This window comes from Nylanderia fulva, unplaced genomic scaffold (assembly GCF_048542155.1).
Source record: "Nylanderia fulva isolate GAGA-0341 unplaced genomic scaffold, ASM4854215v1 Scaffold8, whole genome shotgun sequence".
Classification (NCBI taxonomy): domain Eukaryota; kingdom Metazoa; phylum Arthropoda; class Insecta; order Hymenoptera; family Formicidae; genus Nylanderia; species Nylanderia fulva.
This window is the reverse complement of record NW_028190916.1, coordinates 2,596,392-2,622,163: the sequence shown is the minus strand read 5'-3', so window position 1 is coordinate 2,622,163 and position 25,772 is coordinate 2,596,392. Positions and strand designations below refer to the sequence as shown.

The following is a 25,772-nucleotide window of genomic DNA, read 5'->3' as shown; positions in this document are numbered from 1 at the left end:
CATAATTCATATTACTCGAAATACTTTAATTATGTTACTGTTACTATATCCCACGCTCATTTGCCACTACGTTATTCGCGGACAAATTTATGGTTGCACAAAAACAAGTATACGCATTACGAAACGTATTTGCCCAGCGTTTGAAACTGGCATTATTTATGCGTCAATCTAACGGAGGACGGATTTATAATGCAATTATATATAGCGGAGAAAGAGTGTTTATATGTGCGATAAAAAGCCGGTTACGTATTCCCGACGCGGAGAGAAGTGTATTGATATAAAGTGGAAAGTAAGGGACCAGATCTCTCTCGCGCGAAATAAATAACGAGATATCCGCGTTAACGCATAAATCTAGTTTTACATTTACTTGTAACGCGCGATCAAACTCGTGACGTATGATATATACATGCGTGAAAATTACGAGGCTCCTTGTCGTGTTACGCACCGCGTTATTAGCGCGACAGCCAGGTGTCGCGGCTTTCGAGTTTAACGTTTATTAGCAAAAGGAGGGACGCAATTACGCGTGCAATTAATTTCCCAACAAGTACGTTTCTGGCGTTCAAAAGTGCCTGCGATAATTATTAAATGAATTATGGCGTCGAGTAAACGTTGAGAGACGGTTTTTGCAATTAATCGATTACTCGTGATTTTAATGCCAGCTGGCGATCAGGCGTTGACCTTAATCGATCTGCGCCCGAAGACATCGTTCGACAAAACAGGCGAACGTGTACATCTAGATAATGATCTTCAGGTGATTTTCTGGTCGCTGGACTGAAAGTTTACGTAGAAAAGCGAATAGTAAAAATCGATACTAACGTATAGACTATATTCCCGATAGTCGTTAAGTTTTTTAATTTCTTCAATTTTGAAACGATCACGTTAGATCTGCGAGATATAGGTTTTTTTTTACATTATTAAATATCTATTAGTAATTTAGCGCACACACACAGACAATTTATTTTATAATGCGCGTTGACGGTTCTTTTATTTTACAGTAAATTTAAAGATGTTTGTATATAGTTTGCTTTAGCGAAAATGTTAGAAGAAAAGAGAAACATATGGTATTTCTAGGACATCCCATATGTAACTACATAATTGGATAAAATTACAGTTGTTGTTATCGCACCTTATAATAAGTGTTGAAACCCGTTGGAATTCGTCATTTCGTGACCGTCGAGAAATGTGCGCGATCCTTCGTGCGGACAAATAAGATCCCGTCCACCGTGGACGCGTACGTACAAGACACCTGAGATCCTTGGCATCACGACACGCACGTTCCACGCGCCAATGAAGATCGGTTGGATTCCGATCATGTATAGCCTCGCGCGACGCCTTTCGTTTACGATCGATTGGGCAGAACATGGAAACATGTGGTTTATCAGAGAATAGTAATCGCACTGCGATGCGTTGGTAATGTTCGTAAAATGGAGCACAAGTACCGAGATGAAGAAGAATGATAAATGGGAAGACGTATATTGAAAATGTGATATATGTATATCAGATATGTAGATATTTGATGGTAGAAATATCGCGTAAATTGCGTATAAATGCGCGCGATCACAATATATCCTTTTAAACGTTAATAGAATTCTTCGTAATTTATATCGTGAAAAATGATCGAAGAAATATGTATATAATCTGTTTCTGCTATTAGATTAATATTATTATGTATCAATGCGGAGTCGATGATCGAGGTGATACAGATTGGGAAATTCATGGCCGATTAAACGACATCGTAAAATATTACCGAACGTCGCGGAAAATTAATTAAGAGCCGAGTAGTAGAATTTCCAAGTTATCCAATATAGCATATGTGAGAAGATCAGGTAGGGATCAAGTGAAACGAGAGTTGATTAACGTGCAAATAGTAATTTCCATTCGATCGATAGTTCACACACATTTCATTCGATCTTAGACCTCGCGTATTTAATTATGTCATGGTAATCTCTCATTAGTGTGTCGTTTAATGCAGATGTGATTGAATTGTCAGTTAATGAACTCCGTATTTATTATTTATTTTATATTATTTATTACATTTGTCGCGTATTGCAACGAGAAATACATTCAAAATAGATTCCTGGACCAAATAGTGCAGTAAAAGCTAGAATTATAAATCGTTAATCATTATGCGACTGATTTAGTTTGATTTCAGGGCACACTGTATTTATACCGTTGAAATTCATCCGATTTATTCAGTAATAATGGCGTTAATTAGCAGCCATCGCAATTAATTAACTGGCTCGGTGATTACGAGCGAATTAAATGGCATGCGTGAGTGCGAAAATCGTCGATCCGCTAATTGTAACATCGATTCTTTGAAATGAAATGCGATCTATCGCTCGGGCACGAGTCACTATTTATACGACAATCAAACATTACTTTAATTCAATTTGATTATTCTTCATACTTACTTATATTCTTGAATCTTATAGCTTCTTCGGCCGGTATTTAATTAAGTTTCGAGTTAATTAAGTCTGCAAGAAATTATCACATGATTTGTGCTAATTAATACGCTTTTACATGTAAATGCATAATTTCGTGGAGTTTTTTTGTGTGATATATTCTGGATAATATTTACATACATTGAGAAATTTAATTAGAACTGATCGAAAAAATTGAATATTTAAAACACAAAATCTATTCTTTTTAATTGTCTTTTTTTGGTACTTTCTATAAATTTATAAAAATATTTTAAATTTGCAAAAGTAAATTTAAAATAATAAAACATATTTTTCAATTATTTGTAAGATTAAAAGAAATCAATAACCAAGTTTTATATACAATATATTTATATAAAATATTAAAAATTATGGATTATAAAGTATTTGTAAAACAGATTAAGATAAACATATTAATTTTAGAATTGTTTTATGTTATGGTAAAAGATATTATTTTTGCAGGACGATAAATAATTCCTACGCACAACGCATCTAATTTTACAATTTTACGCTTGATCGAAGAAGAAATAATATAAGCATAGAAAGTATGAGCTATAGGGTGAACAGCGTAATAAATACATGTTAAAATCTCGTTCGTTACTTCAGTAAAAAATGTCAAGATTTATTATCTTTAATTTAAATATTAATTTAAATTCACTACCGGGAACTGTCGGCACGCATACTGGCCATACTTGGCGGATGTATCGGCGACTTGGACGTGCGACAAGCTTCTTCGCTTAACGAACGACACTGATGCTTTTTCGAAATTTTTTATTATCCGAACGGGTTGACGATTTTTCTCATTTTTAGGAGGATGCTAAGACGCGACGTGCATTTCGCACGGTGAAATTGCGTGTCTGCAATCGTAGTCACTTCCGTGTTATTCACTAATTAATTCATTTCATACAAATTAACGGTATGACAGGCGAATGATTAATTTGGCAGTTCACAATTATTGTCAACGAATGAAAATATCTTACACAACTTTATCTTGTCGCCTGAAAAAGAAAAGTTAAAACTGTCAACTGTCGAGACTTTCTTTTGACGAGTCATTTTCACTTGTCAGTAAAATATATCTATATGCAAATACTTTATTTTTATATAAATTATGTATATTTTATTTTTTACATGAAAATTTTATTTAAGATTTTGTTTGTCTCGTAACTAAGGCAATTAAAATTATTAATTAAACTTCATTATTGTTTGAAATTTGCGCTCTCACGATAAAATAATACGATAGTCGCTAACAATTTTTGCTATCAATATTAGCGGCGAATTGGCGGCCGGCGGGTGTTAATTTATTGTTTTCTAGCAACGTCAATCTCGCTGATTGTCGTTATCATCAGCGGACGGTCGGCCCACGCGGAGGCGAGAGAAAATTTTCCAGACGCGCTCGCGTCTAATCATTCCGCGCTGCAAGATCTCGAGCAGGAAGAAAGTGCACCGCTAGAAGCGCGACGTGCGTGCTTTCACATAAATATCGGCTTGATAAATGTACCGGCCAAGGCGTTATGGATGGAGAATATTAGAATGGCACATGGCGATTGCATCCTGATGGCCGCGCACCATTGTAGATGCATAGCGGAGATTAAACGCGATTCCAATCAAGACGATTCACGCGCCCGCGCTTCCGCGTCCTTCGACGGAAACGTTGCACTCGATCCATCAACAATTACAGCGATTAAGTTTCGCGTGAACAATTTCGGCTGCGCGGACGAGAAAGTCGACGCTTTGTTAACTTGTCCGTCAGAGTGCGATAGATGTGTTCAGAAATAATCAGCGATATATAATATGACGTAAAAGTATGAACGATGTAATAAATTTCCGATGAACGAAACGCAGTGATTAAAAATTGCTTTTCCAATTCCACAGTATTTCGTGGAACATATTATTAAATTGATGATAATAGGTACTCTTGGAATTTCGTATATTTATACCTAAATAATTTCAAATGCTATTATCATTGATTTTTTTTATTAAAAAATCGAGAAGCTCGCAAAATTCTTTCGCGTTTCCGATAGTTACTAAATTTCACGGCACGTGCAACTACACCCACGTAAGGAAATTGGTACAATGGATGTAAAAGTCAAGCTTTTGAACATGGTACTCATTGTGTTAACGGTTACAATCGGATTATCTTCGAAATGAGTTCCTAATTGCTTTATGAGCGTATCCGCCAACGCCGGGATTAACCTGTTGGAATAAACCTGGTCCCCGTGGATAGATCAAGGTACATCAAAGCCGCGAGAGATTGGTCGCCGATAGTAAACGGGTTGACACGTTCGAGACAGTTATATTCCGATATCCCACGCAGCGTCCGGCTGCATTTAGCCCGCGGCGAGCGATGTAACACCCGCGTATAGGAACAATGGGAAGCTCGTGCGCGATGATTGATCGTCCAGCTGGATGCAATCGCGTACCCTGGCTGGATATAACCCGAGTTCTTCTCGTCTTATCTTGGCGGCTCTTCGTCTTACGCGCGCCGACACGACGGACATCGTGCATGCCGTTGTCTTGATGAGTCTCGCTAAACTTGCCGGTTAGGCTAACTGCGTGCAACGGTGGTTTTGCATACGTAGCCTATAAATTTCGCTCGCTCGTAGAGCCAGAGTTGCGGTTCTTAAGTCTCTCCTCGTTCTTCCTTTTATCAAATCTCCATAATTATTTTCTAGCTGGTAAGATTCTGATTGAAGATGAGACTCTTCTTTCCGTATTTCTTTTTTCATTTATTCTTTTATACGTCCGAATATTTCCCACTGGAGATCGCAAATCGTCTTAACCTTCTCGATTTAATCAAGCTTATTCTTTTCATCCGGTATAATTTGATACGTCGATACGACGACTGTGCGAAGCGTCAGTTTTGTCTGGTCGCGGCTGTCTCGTGCGAATCGAGATCGCGTGGGTCGAACTGCATCGAGGGACTTATGCAAATTCAATTTAACTCGTCCGTGCAGTGAAAGAGAGCTAGTCAGACTCGGCTCGAAGATTCTACACACATACTTTAACGTATTATTTTTCAAAAATTACGTTTTCTGTGTGTGACTTTTCATAGCTTTTATATTAGGTGTAGTATGTTGAAGATATTAATTTTCCCGAATTATGGATACCTCGAGTATAATTAAATTTTCATCGATAGAATTTCTGATTGAAATATCAGATATGATATATAAATACCAGTCTGTATTTCTTTTATTTTTTTTTAAATCACCAAGTTTATTTTTTTTGTAATTTTATTTTAATAGCATCTCTTTAAATACAGAATAAATGTTATATACTGTTTATGAAAGGTAGCTAAAAAATTGTATATAGCTTTCTTATATTAAGCTCATTTTACATTCTTAACTAGGATATATATTATATTCACAATGATGACGTGTAAGAGTGTCTTGAAACTTGAAGACAAGAAGAAAGATGCGATTGATAGTTAAATAAAATGAGAAAGCAAGGGAGAAAGAAAGAGAAATGCACGTTGAAATCGGTTCGTCTTAAGTCGCGGCAGCTGGTCGGTTTCTTCATTTTGTCTCGCATGACGAGCATCAAGGACCGCCAGCCTCTCTCATGTAACCGCTTCATTATATGCGCCATTTTATAAATACGTTCCGCTGGCTAACTGTACGCGTGATATATCCGCGCAGAGGTTACTGTCTATCGTCGACAAGATTTTGCGAGTTTCTCTTCAGCCTCGATCGAGGACCTACAGGGTTTGTCCGGAAAGTAATGCGTCGCATTTTTTTGTGACGCGACTATACATCGCAGAGCGATGGGACCGGTTGGGGAGGAAGGGGGGTACCCTTAGCTTTCCAACGGTAGGTCGCTCAATTGTTTCCATGCGCTTGGAGGGTTAGGACCGCTTATTCTGTGAACCTCTGCTTAGTGGTCGCGTCGAACTTGTGATGGAGAGAACGATAGAGCAACGCTATGCGATAAAATTTTGCGTGAAGCTGGACAAGACGCCGCTGGAAACTTTTGAAATGCTCAAGAAAGTTTTCGGGGACGATTGCCTTTCCAAATCGCAGTCAAACAGATGGCACAAGATGTTTAGAGAAGGTCGGAAGGAGGTCGCCGACGAGGCCCGCGCAGGACGCCCGTCAACATCGCGAACGGACGACAATGTGACTCGTGTGCGCCAATTATTGAATTCAGACCGTCGAATGAATGTTCGCTTAATGTCGGAATTATTGAACTTGCCGAAAACGATTGTTCACGAGATTGTATCGGAAGACTTGGCCATGCGGAAGATTTGCGCAAAACTTGTGCCCAGAGTGTTGACCGATGCGCAAAAGCAACACCGAGTGGAAGTTTGTGAAGAACTCAAGCAACTCTGTGCAGATAATCCCAATTTCCTGAACAACGTTATCACTGGGGATGAGTCATGGGTCTTTCAGTACGATCCGGAGTCAAAGAGGCAGAGTGCGGAATGGCACACGACGTACAAGCTACTTCGACGGCCTCCCTGAACAGCATCCCAGTCAAGGAGTTCCAGAAATCTTATGACGCATGGAAATCGCGTTGGCAAAAATGTATTGACGCAGAAGGGTCATACTTCGAACAATTTTAAGTTGTTTTACCTATGCGATCAATAAATTCTTTTTTAAAAAAATGCGACGCATTACTTTCCGGACAAACCCTGTACGTTTGAGCGATGACTGTTTCTCATATAAAGCCTTTGACTCGTTAAGCACGCGTATGATGATGTTATTTTCATGAATTACATCACATTTTACTAAAGAAAAAAAAAAAGAATGTCACTTGGTGAAAAGGCTACAATGTCTTAATGTTTAAAATTTTTGATTGTCTTCAGGAGGAAATTGGCGAGATAATCGAATCAGCTCCAACGACTTCGTTTCACATCACGGATGAATCAAAGTGTTCGACTCAGCCGAAAAAATCATCCAATTACGCGAACGAAGCGTTCACTCCGAGATCCTTGCCTTCCACGAAGTCTCACGGTTTTGTAAGGCGACAAAATTCGTTGACGAAGAGCGGCGAGGATATCGGCGATTGGTCGAACAATATTCTCGCGGAATTCAATAGCATAATTGCCAAGGAGATCAGCGAACTGACCAAAGAGAAGAAGAAGAAGGAAGTCGCGCGCAGCGACGACGACGTCAGGGTGATACAGTACAAGGAGCTGTTGAACGAATTCGGGTTATCCGACAGCGAGAGTTCCGATCGAACGTCCAACGGCGAACATGAGCCACCTCGGGACGAGAGGAATCTTCGAGAACGCAGAAACGGGAGACTGTTCGTCGACGACGACGATGACTGTCGCTGCCTGTTAAATTCCGATTACGACGAGCCGCACGATCGACTGGTCCCGGAGGGTAGGAAGAGCGACAGTTTGCCGGAGAATCTGCAAGACGTCATCGGCAAACGTGGTCGATTCCACACTACGGACGCACTGAGTTCCGACTACGACGAACCCAGCAATTGCCTGCCGATGAATTCGATCAGGAGCCAGATCGATCGGATCACCTCTAGTCTACCGTCGAAGTTGGAGCGCGGTTGTCTTGCCTCGAAGAACGGGCGATTGAATCCTTGCCATGCACCAAAGACATCTGTAGGATTAAGGACCAATGAGGATATCAACGTGGACATCATCGGAAGCCCGTTCAGAAGGGTCGAGGAAGAGGCCGGCGCGAAATTGCCGCCGCGACAACGATCCGAGAGGAAGATAAGTCTGCCCGTGAATTTGATGAGTCAGAAGCGTAGAAAGGCAACGCGATTGCAGAGGTTCCGACGAGGTACCGACGATCACGAGACGATGAATCCCGATTACGACGACGTATTCGTGAACGAGGAGATCGGCGGCAGGTCTAGATCCTTGGACAATCGCGTGCCAAAGTCGGCGCCGGTGACACCGACTGAAGAGAAGAAACCACCGTTGTCGAAGCTGTTAAGAAAAGGACACGCTTCGATGTTTCACTGAGAACTCTGATGACGTTATCCTGGTGAGCGTGTCCTCGCTACCGGATCAAGATCTGTTGCGTCTAAGAAACGACAGGTATTACGGAACGAAAAACGGCAAGGTGATGAGCGTGAAGGAAACGTTGACCAAGAAGAGGGCGATATCGCCGTTAACTCTACGCTCGGATATTACTGCGAAGAGATTATCGGAATCAGACAGAGATGTCAGGCAAGTTAGTCCGGTAGATTTGAAAAAATTCTCTCTGGTACAACCTTCGTGGAGTAACGACGTCGCGGTGAGTTGCGACTTGCCCGGGAGTGACGACATTGAAGAGAATTGCGGGATCGTAAACGGAACCCTCGGCAAATTGGAGCACGTTGACGTAAAGAAGATTATGGAAGAACAGAACGCGAGAGCGGGATCCGTAAGTTTCAATATTGGTTTCTATTATTCATTTTATTTTGTTGCTTTCAACGGATCGGAATTAATTATGCATTATTTGCTATTTTAAATTTATAACATATAGAATGTGTATTGATGAGAGATTTAGAATATTTAAATAACTGAAAATTATTAATATATATATATATATATATATATATTTAAATAATGACTAATTTAAAAATATTTAATTATAATAAATATTATAATATATAAAATATATGAATATAAATATATTAATATAAATTAATATACACATATTTGAATTTTAATATATAATATAATATATAAATATAAATATTTATGTTAATATATTTTGAATCATTTTTTAATTATTTTAATTATTTTTTAAATAATTTTTAAATATTTAAAAATAATAAAATTCTAGAAATATGTATCACCATAGATATTATTCATTTTAATACTTTTAAATTCACATATACAGGGTCTTTAAACTTCTTTGAAATGCATTAAAATGTCAAATTGCTCTTGCATTTAGAATAAAAAGAAACGCGAGATCTGATTACTTTATTTCATTTCTACTCGCAGCTGCCTATTTCTCTGCAGTCCCTATTGTCGAGGATACGAAATGGTTCGGGTTCTTGTTGCCCGAATAGTCCACCGATGGACTCTCTTACTTGCGCCGACATGGCAACTCAAACCTCGCCGGCGATTTCGAGAAGTTCCAGCTTCACTTGGGTCAGCGATTGCGACTCTCCCCAAGGTAATTTCTCGTATCAGTCCTTTACACGGCTCGCTTAATATATTCATAGAATTAGTTAACGTCCGTGAAATTTATTTCCGTTCTGGTTCTCCGTAATCCAATACACGACTACTCCAACAATTTTGTTAATCGATTGTGGGATCCGCGAAAAAGAATCGGGCCTTCGGGTGACTAGACCGGGACTCGAACCCGGAACCTTCCGCTTGCCGGGCGACTGCTCTAACCATTAAGCTACCTAGGCCCTCTGCCTAACCTTCTCGCATCACCCACTTACGCGTTATGGAGGAGTCCCGATCCTACACGATGATTTCGATATTTGATTGATTTTCCTTCGAATTCATTAAAGTTATTTTTTTTGTATGTTTGAGTGATACAGAATAGAATTTATAATTTTATATTGTATTTTATTCTTTCAATATCTTTTCTGGTTGAAAAATGACATTTGTCTGATTTAATAAATAATATTTGCCAGTACGGTCGAGAGAAGAGTGTTACTTTTTTAAATTCTGTCTGGCGATTCTCAAATATCTACGTTTTTAAAATTAAAATAATTAAATTTTTTTAATATGAAGGTAGATTTAATTTTCGAAAAATATTTTGTAGTGTAAGATACTGTGCTATAATTTAACGTATATAATATTTGATGGATAAGTAATATAATAAAAATAAAATTAATATTATTGCAGACACTAAAATTATAGTTTGTTAAGTCATGTTTCTCTTCAATGTAGCCGAGTCCCAATTAGATTCGCAGTCGTTGCAAGATGAAAGCACGTTAGACCCAGTTTCTCCCCAAGACACCGTGGACGACGACAATAGATCCTCGTCGTCGTCGCAGGACCTCTTGCAGAGCATGGACGAGATTTCCTCCGGAAGTCTGTCACCGGATACCACTGACAGAGCATCTCCGCTCGAAAGCGGAATTGGAACAGCGAGTCCGCCTAGAAGCACGGATCGGCGCTTGACTAAACGTAAGATGAAATTACTTTTCATAAATTATTATTATAGTTGTATAACGGGAGATTTCCGTGTTTATATTTTTTTAGTATTTTATTATATTTTTCGTAGCACTTTATTTTGTCAAATATAAATTATTCGTGATTTGTAATGCATATTTTTATAATCCTCCGAATAAAAAATCGCTTCTGTACGTTTTAACGCGACATATTTAAATTGTAAAAAAAATCGACATGTGCTAAAATCTCGCTGCATCTGTGTCTGTCTCTCGCGTAGCGTCAACACCGAACAAATGTCATCGTAAAGAGACGTGGGAGCGAATTCGGCGACGACCGTCGAAATTGAGCTCGCGAAACGACAAGAACTCGCAAGACGTGTGGATCAAGCGCGAAAGCGTGCACACGCAAACGAAACAGACCGACGATCAGTACTCGCAGGATGCGGTTGACAGCAGTAGCGGTCTCGATGATTCCTTGCCGAGGATCAAGACGCCCAGACCCACGAATTTACCGCTATGTGAGTCACGTTATACAGCTGTTACTTCACATCCTCTTTCGTCTCTTATCGATATACGAGTTGTTTATCGCATAAGTTTGCTTTATAAGTCCGGTTTCGAACATTTTGCTCGAAGCTTTCGCGATACATATCGCATCAGTTCGCTTTTATATATGTTATAAATTCTAATCTAAGCTGTTCGATTATTTTTTTTTCGCGACAGGCTTGTCCACCACCACGAGCAGTTCCTTGAGCTCGGGTGAACTGCTCGAGACGCCGCCTCGAGCGCCGTCTTCGCCGTCCGCGGCGAGTCTTCAGCTGAAACCAGAACCTCTGGCAGTGGAGATGGGTGGCAAGAGCAGCAGTGCCCCGTTGTTGGAGAACAACACCGACGCCGGGAAGGTTAATGGGAAGGTGCCGGTGAGTTTTCCTCTCTTTTCTCAGTTTCAATAAATCGAGATAGTCGTAATGCGTAACAGAAAATTAATTGACAAATTTTCAAATCTCTTTTACATTCTAACATCTTGCGCGAAAAACTACTAGCTGCAGATTTGCATAGATCTTAATTATCCGAGTAAAGTATGCAGTGTACATATGTATATCCCGTTCTCGTTTTTCTCCCGGCTAGTCTTCCTTTAATACGCGCGAGCTTACGTAAGCGAACATCGGTTGACGTCAAGTCGCCGATACGAATCGTCCCTTAAATAATATCGATAGCTAACTCGAGCATGAACTCGTGGAGCGAAGAGGCCGGACGCTTACACTGGGTATATCGTCCTAGACGCGGGCATTAATCGTGCGGCAGCGGAGCGTGTATATACGACGCTATCGGGATATTGAGATTATCCGATGCAAGGGTGTATCTCGGATATACACGCTTCTCCTTTCGGCCTCGGCCGCGTTCGGCGATCCGCTGTTTACGGCCGGTTATTAGTCTCTGCCCACGTGGTGCGCGTACGTCATTTGACATTGATTATCGCGCATCCCGTATGCCCTGTTTCGCGTACTCGTCGACCACGAAGAGCGTCGTAAGACAGACATTTTGTTGCCGCGTTATGAGCCTCGCGAATCCCTATTTCTCGACAGGTATATATATACTCACCTGTTTCACGAGAGACGGGAATTTCTTGCAAACTAGCTCATCGCGTGGGAACCGGTTGAGCCAATCTGCTCGTTCAGCTAGGCGTGTGCACCATTGATCTTCCATGATTAATCGCCTTAAGGAACAGTTAATTCTCACGATTTCTGCGAGTATAATTATACGACACGAGAGATCGTTGACAAATTTTTCAAGAGCGACATCGTTATTTGATGGATATTATATTTATGAGAAAAATTAGTTTGCCATATATTCACTAATCTTTTATACTTGTCTGTCAGATTTAAATTCTTTGCTTTATAATTATTTGTCACACAAATTCATCATAATAATAGGATACTTTAATACGACAATTTAATGATACCTGTATGTACATACTTGTATTGTTGCATATAAAAATTATTGCCTAAAATTTAAATATGAAATTCATGTATTTTCCAATTAGCAATGTAGTTTTAATCTTGTTATAACATTTGCATAAAGGGATGCGACTTCAAAGTTGCAATTCATTTGTGTTTAATTATTTGAATATACTTTTATATGAACTTCCTGTGAAAGTAATCGACTTTGTTCGATTGTAACATCTGTAGAATTAGTTTTAGCGTGCTGTTTGTCCCATTAACGGTATGACAATTAATCATTACTTACGATCAAATTTAAATGCCAGAAATAAATGGCTGAATAGTTAGATAGGTCGCGATTATTGTTTTCTCGGCCAATGTTTTCTCGACATATTTTTCTCGTCTCGAGAATCCGTCGTTTGCTTTATACACGACGAATATTGTGCAAGGTCAGTCTTTGACGGTAAAAGCGGCGCTCCGCTTGAATGCACTTGGTGAGTCGAGAAGGAGAGATAAATAGATAGAGAGAGAGTGAGTAGGAGAGTCAATATTCTATTTACCTCGAATATTTTCGATGCAAACGGAGCGTATTTCAATTGCAGCTGGGGCTGCATCTCGCATTCTGTATGTGAATTCGATCATATATATATATATATATATATATATATATATATATATATATGCGGCTCGACCTTTGACGCGGAGCATGCACGCGCGCATCTGCGCATTTATATATCTCAGTGGTTTTCGTAGGAAACGGTGGCCGCGTATATGCAAATTATCAATGAAGTGTCAGTACACGAGGAGATTCGCGCTCGAGTGAGCACGTTGCCTCTCGGTAAACACCCATTGCACGAGGACGCGCGCGCGCGGAAGTCGCGCGTGAACACCCGGTGGTACCGGATTGCCCGTGTTGGTGAGCGATCAAAGCTAATGGGGCAGCCAGCCGTGGCGGCGTATTAATCGGTTGGCATCCTCGGATCTTGAATATAGCCACATCGTGTGGTCTATCACGTATAACGCGTGGACGAAGGCCGCGGTGGAAAACTTGGGCTTTCATGCAGATCGCTCGCTTTAAACGCACGTTTCTCTCTTTTCTCTCTCTCTCTCTCTCTCTCTCTCTCTTTCTTTCTTTCGTTTGTGTGACGCACGCAATTATTCTTTTCGTATCGAATCGGCATCCGTATAACGAATCGCATGCGGAGCCAGAAACCTCATACGCGCGACTCTTACGCTTAAACGAAAATTTTAATCGACCGTTGATTCAATTTCATAAGCGGTAAAAATTTATGTCTAACAGACACGAACGGAGCTCTAAATTTTATTTATTTTAAATGAACTTTGAAATGAACAATAATGCGAATACTTATTTAGTCAGCTCTTTTAATTTTTAAAGCCACAATCTCCACTTGATTCCTCTCGACCAATAGAGCCAAACGCGATGTTATTGCGACAATTATGAAGGAAAGAACATTTTGGAAAGGAATTTGAATCCTATGGTTGGGATCTCAGAAATTCCCCCTGTTCCTTCTCTTAACATCCCCTGTAAAGAGATCCCAACCATAGGATTCAAATTCCTTTCCAAAATGTTCTTTCCTTCATAATTGTCGCAATAACATCGCGTTTGGCTCTATTGGTCGAGAGGAATCAAGTGGAGATTGTGGCTTTGAAATGAACACTCTGGCGCTGCACATTTAATTCAGTTTAAAAGAGTGCAATAGAAGTTGGTGTATATATACATACTTTGACTTGGATCTCTTTAAATAATATTTTATTAATATCTATAGATTTTTTATTTTTGTAAATACTAAAAAATAATTTAACCTTTTTTTAATATTCTTGTAAAATATCATTTTATTGCAATTATATGAACAGAAGCATCGCAAAATAAAATATAGAATCAGAGATTATTTTTATAACTGCCAAGAGATTGAAATGACGCACCTGTGTAAAATATGTTTCTCGGAATATCACGATTCAAAAGAGATACACTTGTTCGAGACTACGGAGAAATTTTCAAAAGTATAGCATATCTTGGTGCGTCACATTGTTCTTCGTATCTCGTTTATAGACAAAGTGATTTGCTCGAAAATCCCGGGAAACGATATAACTTTTGTTTGAGAATTTCACGTGGGATTCACTTTGAAGCCTAGTAAGTCGTAAAAAAATATAGCCACGCCTATTCAGTTCTGTTTGAAAAATGTTATAGCTAGTCTACGATTTTTAAATATATGGCATCGATACCTGGAGATATCCATAGCTTTATAACCGTGCATAATGGCGAAACTCCTCTTTCAATATCACACAATTCAACTTTGCAATATCGTTTTGATTTTAGTTATGTCTTGTTTTTATTTATTATTTTCTTTCACGAATCTTATTTTTAACGACAGTTTTAATAATTAAACTTCTCGTTAAAAATAATGATGGGATAATTTATACGGAGAATGTAAAAACGAAATAACTTCCCTCGGATAACAACATTGTACTTAATATTCCCACTTCATCAACTTCTTAACTTTTACGTGATGGTTTCTGTCATATTTTAATTTTACGCTTAATGATTCTGTGTGCGAAGGGAGATATATAATTGAGTTAACGATGCCCTTTTGGGGAGCAAGAGCGACGTATCGCGTGTAAATTCTTAAGGTCAACTACGAATTTCTCGGTTTTTTTCGTGAATATTGAAGGGGAAATCGATCCATGTATGAATGCATCCGTTCGGTGGAGCACGACGTAGATAAGGTCATGGTTGTTTTCGAGGTCGGCTCAATACTGCAAGTGGGTCACGATTGAACCGCGCCGATTATTAGTTATCTTTCGTTGCTAGAAGACGAAATAAAGTTTTAGAATCCCCGATAAAGGATAACGATCGTCTTTTGTGTCTGCGGATATTATCAGGAAATAAAACGACACCGCGCTAGACGACTTGACGAAGTCTTAAAAGAAACCGGTTCTTTTCCGATATAATAGTATAAAATTACGTTATCAACTCTCTTAAACGATTAAATTAAATGCACACTAATATAATATCTCTGTGTGCATATCGTAATTAGAGGAATTCACTTGGAATCTCGAGACGTTTCAAATAGCGTACGTGCTGCGGTTTCTTCGAACGCCTATCTTACATCGAGATATAAAACAGGCTTTACTAGTTTATTAAACTAGTCGTTAAACGGGAGAACCAATTTATTTCGAGCGATGCTTTTACCGTGGCAATAGTTTGAGAAATACTGGTACATCTGACTGCATTAAACGCATCGTTCGCGCTAAAGGCACTCCTGCGACCTTTTGCACGATCCCGCAAGCACCGAGAATGCCTCTGCCATTTCTCAAACCAATGATGCGTTTTCTTTGCTGTTTTCAGAGCTTGCAGCAGCAGCCGCGCTCGCAGTCGGAACGTCAACTATCAGGTAAGTGAACGGAAACGATCATCCTACTCGATCATAAACGAACCGGTGTGCGCGAAGTACAATACAGCATGTTCTCCCGTTACTATTTCCCCGAGTACGAGCAAACTTTTAATGGTCGCGAGAAAAAAAAAACCGAATCGATTTTAAGGTGTTATTGATAGCCCGCACGCTTCATTATCGCGTGGATGGACTTGTAGAGTTCTCCAATCAAGCGAGAACAGTTATTTTCATTTTTTTGCGCGTTAATTGAAAGTTGAAGATAATTTGAATACGCGACCATTACGCGATATATTATGACATTTATATTTGGTGCTTAAAGAGAGAGGTAGATACATATGAAATGAGAGAACATAATTTATATATACCAAGAAATTATGAAATTAGAAAGTATTTTAGACTTATTGAATGATAAGCAGGCTATCTATCAAAGTTTTAGATTGCAAATTACATGGGTATACGATTCCTTTGTGTCGTCTAATTGAGATGAGAAATTCAATTCTCTAAATATAGAAAAGGGTTTTCCCGAAATACACCATGCAGATAATGTTAGCGAGCTGCGGATTCGTATCTAATTACATTCGAACGATGATTTAATCAGCTTACGACATCAGTCTGCAATTAATTTACGCCACCCGCATGGGGATGCAAACGATCCCGATACAAATGAAAATTAATATTGATATCTTTGATCGTGCAAGGATCGCCCCTGCAATCGATCGATCGATCGATCGAGGAGGGTCGATCTCCATCGTATAATATCAGGCCGTGCGTCCGATAACGAGTTTAGCGCGTAATCAATTTTCCTTCGCAACGCAATCGAATGCAATTTGCGGCGCGTTGGAAACGACGGAATTTTCGCCCTCCGACCGCCGGTGATACACTAATGCGGCGTCTGAAAGTTCATTACGTGCGAAGGGACTCGCGGTATTCTCAGCGGCTAGACTTAACGCGCGTGTAATATTCTCAGTTACGTAGCACGAAATTAATTGAAGACATCCGCGTAATTCTCTCACACTGTTTGAGAGGGTGCGCCGAGATTTATCAGGTTTTGCTACTCTCGAGAAATTATCTCGAAGTTACGCATTCTTTGCATACGTATATTGGTAGACACACATAGACACACTCGGTAATAATATCTCGCACAATCTATCCCGCTGAATAATTTCTTCAATTTTTGCTAGTGAGCAAAATACATATAATGTATATTTGATCACATTTTTGCTTAGCTCAGATTTATATTTTTATTATATTTATTTTGGATAGTTAAATATATGTACTAATATATAATATAATATGTATATATATATATAACATTATATATATATATATATATATATAATATGAGAAATAAATATATAAAAATGAGAGATACAGGTGTGAGATATAAACGAAAGAAGGCGGTTTAATTAACTTCTTCACGGTAATGTAAAAATAATGATAGATGTCGATAGAGACTTCCTATCTGGAGCGCATGCGTTTGCATTGTGTCGAATTCGATCGCGAAAGTTTAATTAATTATCGACGTGAACTAATTGCTTTCTCGCGGCGCGATCTCATGGCGCGACGTGATTATGACTTCCGGTATAGGCACGCCCGAGGTTCAGTGCGCATCTATGGATGCACCGGCGATGCACTTTCCTTCTCGCCCGCGGCGATTTAATCGGTACTGCGCTAATCGAATAAATCTTGCGATAGGAATATGGCGCGGATGAAAAGAAGCGGCTATTCGCTGATGATTCGCGACAGAGTGGAAAATCAGCAATACCACTGCCGCGTTGAACTAGAAAATTACTTCCCCTATATGGCACTTCGCGCAAGATATTTATTGCTCGATGTAAAAATAAAAAATATTGCGCCACATTTTCCTCCACCGGTCAATGAAGAAGTATCGATTTTCTTAACTGGATCAGTAGAATAGAATAATTGGAAATTTTATTGCAACCATCAAAGGTGAGACATCCGAATCTTTAAAATTTATGCGTTTGAAAAGAGGAAAGATATTTGAATAAATATTTTTTTTATTTTTAATCAATTCCTTCGTTTATCGAGGATTTAATTTTTTTTTATAAAACAACATTTGTCCAAAATGAACATGATTTATTATCGTACTGCGTTGAATATCTACTTTTAGGGAATTTTGATTGTGCTAAAATCAATTATCCAAGAATATCTCTCGCGTACAAACATTTGGATTACATTAGTAACACTCGGGATATGCAAAAGCAAATAGAACTAGATTCTAGGAGCAGATGATGATGATGATGATGATAAGAGATTTGTTCGTTGTATCTTCATTGACGATTCGATTATATTCGGGATATGCAAGAGCAAATAGAACTAGATTCTAGGAGCGGATGATGATGATAAGAGATTTGTTCGTTACCTCTTCATACTGATGATTCGAATTAATATTCGCTCGTGTATATTTACTATCGTTCTAGTCATTTTCTCACAGTCAAATAAACGTGGTAGAGAAAACCGCGCTTAATTTACGCGGCGGAAAATAATCGGCGCAAAATAATTCGAAGTAATAAATTATTTCTAGGAATTTATAGCCGATGGCAGTGCAGCTATGATTATGATTAACGATCAAGTTTACCGTTGATGTAAGGGTCCTAATTCTCTGTATTTAGATGGTGAAAATTACATTTTTATCAAATATTTTACATTTTCCACGATAATTATAAAATTATTTTTTAAAATAATTTAAACAAAACTAAGATGAGAGAAAGAATATTAAGTAGAGAATAATTTCTTAATTTTAAATATATTTTGATTATACCATACATATATTGTATATGTCTGAATCGACTCTCAAAGATAGAAATTTAATGAAACTTGTTGAATCGATGAAATTTATTACATTTTTCTCATGTGAATATTTTAATAACATCTTTTGATACAGTATTTAACATTTATATGTTACTCGAAAATATTTTACTAATATGCCATCTCTTTTATCAAGATGTCGAAATAACTAAAGCAATAATGAATATAAACTTTTGTTGAATTTTGTTGTAACATTATCAAAATAGCTTTTAGTTTGCTTTATATGGTCTACAAAGTTACTAGTATGATAATGAATAGAAGGAACTGGGACAAATGACAGTTTGAAAAGCGCGTTACAGCAATATCAGATTAATCCTTGCCAAGAAAACTGGAGCAGTATCCTACATGTGTGCATATATATATATATATATATATATGCTGTCAAGAAATCGATATTTGAAACGTGATAGAAAACTTATTGTCTCTTTCTCTCAACACATTTTATAAACTTTTTCTTAATATCGCCCGTTCATTCATTTTACAACTTGCAGAGTCTTGAAGACTTTCTTTAAGATTTTTCCATCTAATTTAAAAACAATGGAAACCAACAATTACGACATCTAATTTAAAAACAATGAAAACCAACAATTACGACAAAAATCTCACTTAATTATACTTGCATTGATTCTTATTTAATAATAGTATCATTTGCTTTCTCTAATCTGTAGTTTCTATAAGAAAAGAGATGCACAATTTATGGAAATATATGAACACACAATAATCTCTAGATATTACATAAATATTGCGAAAACAGAATTATTTGACGAGCAAGGGAAGGACGCTGAAATATGCAACGTGAATCGCGGACACGGATTTTTAACATTAATCCCTCAGAATTTTATTGATCAATTTGGGGATTGAGCTAGGTGTTTGTTAGTGCAGCATGAAACATTGGACAGGTGATTTGATCGGTTCGCGGAAAAAAATGGGAGAGAACGAGCGGATCGCGTGGGACGCTTGCGCCGCGGCGCCGCCGTCGCCGCCGTCGTCGTCGGCGGCGGCTTTTATTCCATCCTCCGGTGGAAGTCGTCGCCAGTCGTCGCTATCACAGCCAACGCGGCGTTGGGCCCGCAGTTTGCGAAGTGGCACTCCACGCGGCTCGCGCGCGCGTCTTTCGAGCCGTATATATTGTCACACGCACGTTTCGTTAATTTCTCGGTCACGCACAGATATAGAGGTACATATCATTAATTGCATGTGACCGATCGTGGAGAGATTCCTCGATCGGAGGAGCGATTGATCTGAGCGATTATAGATGGATTTTGAGAGTCTCGATTATCTCGAAGCATGCAGCAGGATTTCCTGGTCGATTTACAATTTTTTATTTTGACTCGGTAAATGTATACGTGTTCCTTCTTTCTTGTTTTCAAAGTCTTCCGAAATTTTATTATGACAAAAAATGTTTAAGTGCGTGGGAAAAAATAATTATCTATAGACGAAGTGTTTTAATGTTGTTACGTGAGAGATAAATATTTCTTGAATTTGTTACTTTTACATGTCATTAGAAGCGCTTAATATAGATTCCACCTTTTTTCACGGAAAAATAAGGGTTAAGAGGACAAAACGATATTTTGCAGCAGCAGCTGTTTCTTCTTAGAAAAGTGTTTTATAATTTTGGTCCAGTCCTGTCAAACTAGCGCGCGCTCGCTTTTGAACAGCGTTTGGTATCCATCAGCGTTGACGTAATACATTAGTAACACATGTTTAAAAATATTTTTTGTCGATAATTGTTAGTGATCAAACTTTGTTCATTTCTAATTTAGTGATGTAATTACTTTGTAATGAGAGATTTAAAGGATGATTTAATAATGATTTTTTATGATTGTTGCAATGTATAATAAAAGTAATAAAATAATAGAATTGTCGTTCTTTTGAAAAATAGGGAAATATCGGAGAATTTATTTGTATTGAAAGAATGAAGGTAAAATGAAAGAATTTTAATAAATTGAAATTTTATTAAGTTTTATTTTATTTGTGATTATTGTTATTTGAAATGAAAGGATTTTATAATTAGCAAAGCAAATTTAAAAAAAATATTTAATATCAAAATTTCAAATTATTCAACAAAGCTTTAAAAAATGCAATTTTTATTAATTCATTTTAAATATATTTTTATTTTTTAAAGAATAACATTATGTGAGACATTTTGCATTATATTAAATATTCCAGATTTATTATAAAAAAATACAAAAATATGAAAAATATTTTGTAAGATTTGGACGAAAGACTCGAATAATTTGACGAGAGATATAAGCAAAATGATAAGTTATTGTATTAATGAATTTTTCAAGATTTATAATGATTAGTTAAAGAATAGTTCGAATGCTTCCTCGATATTCGCAATCGGTTTTTCGTATCATTTGTTTTTAATGTAAGATACGCGCATCTCGGTAGCACTTTCACGCGGTTTAATTGCAGAAAAATGCGAAGGTCGAGATCTTCCCTTGCATTCCTCATCGGCTGCATCAAAAAACAAGTTAACCCGCGTAGGAAACGGTACGCGGCCGTCGTAACTTTGTTCGTCCCGTACTATTTTTGTCCGATGAAATTTCCTGCGCTAAAAATAAGCGAGAATCGCGGCGGTCCTCGCCGTGAAGTGTCCATCGAAGCGTGACAGCGGCTTTATTGACAGGAGGAATCCGCGAAGTTCGCCGCTGTCGCACGGCGGTCGCGCTCCATTTGCGTTCGCCATTTTGCCGCAATTATTCGAGGCGACAAGTCCGCTTTCCGTTCCTTTTCGTTTTGCGAAATTTGCACAATTTCGCGAAACGAGGCGTGATCGCGACACCGTGACGAGGGACGACGATCGGCTTTATGTCAATTTTCATTTGAATACATTAGCGTGAAATCTAAATGCCGTAGAATTCCTTTTTCATCTCTCGCCATATTATGAAATGTAATCTCTTTTATTCGCGCAGACATTTAAGTCCTCTGTAAAGTAGGCAAGCAAAATTTACTTTCCCTTTATGCAACTCGCGTATTGATTATCTAAATTGTCGACTCTATCATCGCGCTTTGAAGGATCAGCAGACGGACGTTCATTAGGAGCATAATATTCGATATTGATTAATTATCAGATGCAACTTATTACAATCATTTTTATTTCTTTCTTTTTTTAATACGGCAAATATAAATGTCCAATATAAAAAAATATTTCCACCCATTTCGTTGATTGTCACAAAAAAATTCTGGAGTTCATTCGAGACAACCGTTCGTTCCGCGTTAGCCAATGGTTAAGTGACGTTTCGTAACAATAACGAATTAAGATCGATACTCGATCGTATAAGGAGATAGCTTTCTTATTGTTTGTCCGGGAAGTATTTAATCTCGCCGTTTGGCCGGCTCTCGAACAACGCACATTATATCGGGAGAAAGGCGCCGGTTTCCCTCCTATGTCTCGCCGATCATTGTTGACCCTCGTTGACAAACCATCGAAAGAAAAAAACCGAAGCTTATCTAATAGCAGTTTATTTATTGATTTATAGGCTAAGTGACTATACATGCAGATATCATTGCGATTGAACTGATAACGTGCGTGGGTGACACCATATAATCTTGCATGAACACGATATTATTATCTGTAATTTTTTTATTGAGGTTTAATTTCGTTAAGATTATTTTTTAAATGCAAAATTTCGGAAGAAAATCATTTTTTAATTTAATTTTGATTTGGTTTATGCTTACAACATTTTAAAAATCTTTTCGTAAACAGAATGTTTGGAATGTCGATTAAAAAGAAGAAAATATTTCGAAGACAATCCCTAGTTTTAAAAGAGGTATCTGTGATGGTAAAGATTAATTTTAATTTATTGCAATTAATAATAATATTATTGCGTACTTCGTTATTTGCATATTTCTTAAGTGATGTATTTCTTTTTAATTTTTATCTTTTTATAGTAATATTTTTTATATTTTGTAATATGATAGTTCCGGTATTTTGCCTCGTGGTTTCAGCGATTTAATAACCGCAGTCCTTCGTGTCGGTCGCTCCGTTTAGATGATGCTGCGAACCGCGAAAGGTCATGCTATAATTTTCCATTTATTTATAAATATACTTATCGTGTTTATCGCACGATGCTTATAAACCGCAGACGAAGATCATCGTATTCCAATAACGCGATGAAGCATTCTAATCGATACAAAAAGCTCCAAAAATGAATAGACGATTAAAGGGTATCTGAAATATTAGAGGGTCTTTTAAAAATTGCAAATTATTTTCTTTTAAACGGATTTATTATCTCGGAAATTTTATTACCTTAACAGTCTCTCGATCAAGATCGATGCTTCGTAATAGGCGAGATATTGAATGCGAAATTCTAAGCTAAAGATCGTTTGATGATTTATCGCGACGTAACTGTAAATAATTCGCGTAACAGCACATTGACATAATCATATGATTCAGTGGAAGATGCACGCGCGCGCGAAGTGCACCAGATGACAGACAGTTCTCAGATGTGCTTCTCGCATATACATGAGTCCCGAGTCCCGAGTGACGACGAGATCGGAAGATGTTTGCGAGACCGTCGCAATCTGTTACCGGCGAGATGTCGTCACTGTAAAGTGCCACAAATCGCTCGTTAAGCATCGTGATTACCGCTTTCCTTCGACAATATACACACACCGCCGCGGCTTGCGCAATAAATCTCTCCATCGTCGCGCGCGCCCGACGAGAGATGCTGAGTAACCTTGAAGAGAGGCACCTTTGTGCGCGCACATGTTCGCACGCGTCGTCGCATTTTTACCCATTCACGGTTTCGCAGCTTTCTCTACAACCGGGATCCGCTTCGAGCTTCTTTTTCTTTTCGCGGACACGTGGAAAGTGGCCGGCCTTACGGGACGCTGATTAATTTGCGTATGCTACGATGACTTTGGAGAAACGTATCGATCGCGTCGCTATCGAGCTTGCAGCGGCGCGGGAAAGCTCGTTAGCGAAAGTCGGAATTTGATTTTACGCCGAGATAACTCGATCTATTTTCCCTAGTTCTTGTTGGCAAATGTTTGAAGGCGAAAGAAAATGTTAAAAGTCGCGAGCGGGATCTTGTGAATCGTAGGGAGCAAAGGATCGAGATAATTTTAGGTAATTTAAGTATGAAAAGGACACGTGAGTTGGAATTGAGTTTGATTAGATTAGAAAAGAAGATTAGAAAAATAATAGTAAATAATCAGAAATTTTTGATCAGTATCGGAAGCGAATAATAATCTTTTCCGAGGTTTGAAACTAATAATTATTGAATTTTCTTGTGAAAAAAAATGTTATCAAAAGTTCAAAAAAATATTAAATATTCTTAAATAAATTTATCTCTTGAAGCTTCAATTTTATTTTTGTTTCAATATATATTTATGTCAAATTAAGATTAAACAGGTGTTAAATGTAATGGACGTGTCGTCTCTTAGATTAGAAACGAGGTTGCTAATTACTTTCAATGCAAATTAGTTTCTTGGAGTTTTGGAAATTAGGATTTACGTGTTGGCAGAAATGTGGTGATTTTGAAAGCTTTGAAAGAGGAAAACAGCAATTTCCACTTACAGCGGTACACACTTTTCTTCTCGGCAGAGTTGCTTTCTGCAATTTCTTAATGGTGAAAAGTGACCGATGATTAGAGATAATCAGGAGGAAAAACTTACTACGCGCGATATAACTTACAATTAATCTTGCTCATCAAAAGGGCCGATTCTTGCCTTATGCTTCTACGTGTATCTAAAGACACAAGATCTAATTTTAATTAACGAGTAGAAACTTTGGAATTAAAACCACGTTTAATGATAATAGTCACATCGAAAGCAACTATTTTATTTTTGAAATTGCCGACAAAATTGTATATTTTTTCTGTTTCTATTTATTTAAAATTCAATTTGAAATTTTAATGATTATTCACGACTCATAAAGTTTTCAGTTACGAATTTTTTTAAATAATTCTGGATTTCTACAATGTTTCAACTTTTTCATTACTACAACTTTTTCATTCTTGCGCCATACCGTTTACGTATTGTAGATAGGTACGTCTCTGGATTTGAAATGGCTTCTAGAATATGTTCCGCTATTGAGTTCGACAGATGAGATCAATATGTGTCTTGCAAATCAATATCTGACAATGTTCATCCGTATTTATTTTCTCTTATCGATTTACCTGTCAAGGGAAGAGAATATTTTAAGCTTCAACTCTCATTATTCTCTTAGATTCTCCGACTGCTTGTGAGCCTTTTATAATAAATACCTGCTGCATGCATCTTCTACAATGATTTTCTCAATTGATCTCGTTTGACATAAATATGCATTTATAAGAAAAGAAATATTTGCGCTATCACTCTTTTTCAACTTAAATTATAATTTGACATATGAAATAATTAGAAAAATATTTAAAAATTTGTTATTAAAGAATTAAATATGGAAAACAATTATTTCATATATGATGGATTAACATTGCTATGCGAATTTGAAAGAAAAATGTTTTAAAATCTTTAAATCTCTCTTCTTCTTCTCTCTCCTTTTTTCTATAATCGCTTGTTCAATTTGACATATAAATTATTTTATTCAGTTCTTAAAAAGATATGGAATTATATCTGAAATGATATATTTCCGCGGCTCACTCAGATCAATAAACTTGCAGTTTCGATGCATTAAGGAGTGTGAACATTTTGAGGAAGTCTTCAATATTTCAACAACGTGAAGACGCGCGCGATTTTTACCTGGTACCTGAAAAGAATTTAATTAAATGGTCAAGTGCAACTGACAGCTGTCGAGCTCAGCCGACTTCTTTTTTTCTCAACAAAATGTAAAATTCTTTGTCGGAAATGCGATGGAGTGTCTTTGAATTTGAGAAAAATACTGAATTGATTAATCGTTTGGCCGACGAAAAAAGTTCTCAGGATCGCTTTGAACTTTGAACCGTATGCAAAACTTTATTCCTTCTTATTTTTTAAGACGTGCGGCTGTCAAGAAAAAAAATATTTTGTGTGAAAAGGACAAGCATAAGAAAATTTTCCAGCATCTACGAAATGAATCCATTCTGAAACAATTATAAGTGGAAGAGAAAAAAATTAGAATCGAAGAAGCAATTAAAGAGAAATTTGAAAACAATGGTTGAAAAATAAATGAAGATTTAACTAAAGTTTAATTTTGTTTATTT

The 25,772-nt window shown here is 37.6% G+C and overlaps 1 protein-coding gene across 2 annotated transcripts in view; it reads left to right on the top strand.

Annotated features, from left to right (window-relative positions):
- Nucleotides 1-25,772, top strand: part of cv-c (RhoGTPase activating protein) — a 227,459-nt gene that overhangs the window by 71,443 nt on the left and 130,244 nt on the right. For both annotated transcript variants that reach the window (XM_085489277.1, XM_085489276.1), the window contains exons 3-8: nt 7,240-8,770; nt 9,337-9,511; nt 10,243-10,482; nt 10,745-10,984; nt 11,187-11,383; nt 15,771-15,816. The gene's annotated coding sequence lies outside the window, so the exon portion shown is untranslated. The remainder of the gene's footprint in view (nt 1-7,239; nt 8,771-9,336; nt 9,512-10,242; nt 10,483-10,744; nt 10,985-11,186; nt 11,384-15,770; nt 15,817-25,772) is intronic.